Here is a 1,436-nt window from a genome sequence, read left to right on the forward strand (position 1 = left end):
TTGGTACAAATTGCTAGAACGGTTAGCGAGATACATATATGTGATCATAAGTGGGCGGTGCCACGCCCATTTTTCAAAATTTTGTAATATTCTTATTTTTCGTCTAAAACTCTTTGCAAATATCAATTTTGAGTGAATTATCTTCAGTAGTTACTAAAACATCGCAGTTTTCGTTTTTCTGAAAATTACCGTTATATGGGAGGTAGGCGTGGTTATTGTCCGATTTTTTAAATTTTCAGCCATTTAGTATGCTGTACTAAGGCCAACAACTGTGCCAAGCTTGGAAGAAATTGGTGCAGCGGTTACCAAGACATACACATGTAACCATAACTGGGCGTAGCTACGCCTATTTTCCAAAAATTTATAATATTCATGTTTTCCGTCTGAAACTCATTGTAAGTATCAATTTTGAGTGAATTAGCTTCAGTAGTTACTAAAATATCGCAGTTTTCGTATTTCTTAAAATTACCGTTATATGGGAGGTAGGCGTGGTTATTGTCCGATTTCGCCCATTTTCAATACCATCCGTCCTACGCCCAAAAGAAGTGCACGTACCAAGTTTCATTAAGATATCTAAATTTTTACTCAGTTATCGTGTACACAGACGGACGGACGGACGGACAGACAGTCACCGCTTAATCGATTTCTCTTTTCATTCTGATCATTTATGTATACATTTGTCTATATCTATCTCGATTCGTGTTGCATGTTACAAACAACCGATATGTGAACAAAGTTATAATACCCTTGTGCATAAGTGCGCTCGGGTATAAAAATTGTTTGCTATGATGTGCTGTGTTTATTTTTTATTCGGATAAATTAAGTCAAGTATAATCATGGCTGCAATATAGTAAACAAAAAAAAATTTCTATTCAAAAAATTCCAGGATTTTTCATTCAATTTTCAATATTTCTCAGTATTTGGTGTAGAGAAGCACACCGGGGTACCGCTAGTACATCCATATATGTGTATTAGGAATATGTACATATATATATATGTGTCTGTATATAAATGTACTGGACAAACTGCGTTTGTCTAGTTAGAGATAGGAATAATTTTAAGTTCTCTATAAATAAAGGCTCCGCGCAATCGGAGCGTCAGTGTCCTTTTAATTTACAGTGAGTTAGTGTCTCAGTTTTTAACAATACCTACGTACAAACATACGTATATGCAGGCATACATATATGCATGCATGGTGATCCCCGTACCTACCTTCTTATATGCACCCGATCATCCGTTTGCGCATAATTACAAAGCGCCTGCTCAAACCAAATTAGCGTGCATTCCAAAGCACAGCTTTTAAAAACATTCTTACTTGCTAACAAATATTTTTGGCTTCCGTTTTGCGCTTCCCTGCAAAAATCGCGACTACTCCATGCATGCGTGTAAAGAGTGCTCCCTAAGGACCAAGGAGTACTCCAAAATTAACCACAATT

This window comes from Rhagoletis pomonella, unplaced genomic scaffold (genome assembly GCF_013731165.1).
Source record: "Rhagoletis pomonella isolate Grant_MI unplaced genomic scaffold, Rhpom_1.0 Rhpom_scaffold_00009, whole genome shotgun sequence".
Classification (NCBI taxonomy): Eukaryota; Metazoa; Arthropoda; class Insecta; order Diptera; family Tephritidae; genus Rhagoletis; species Rhagoletis pomonella.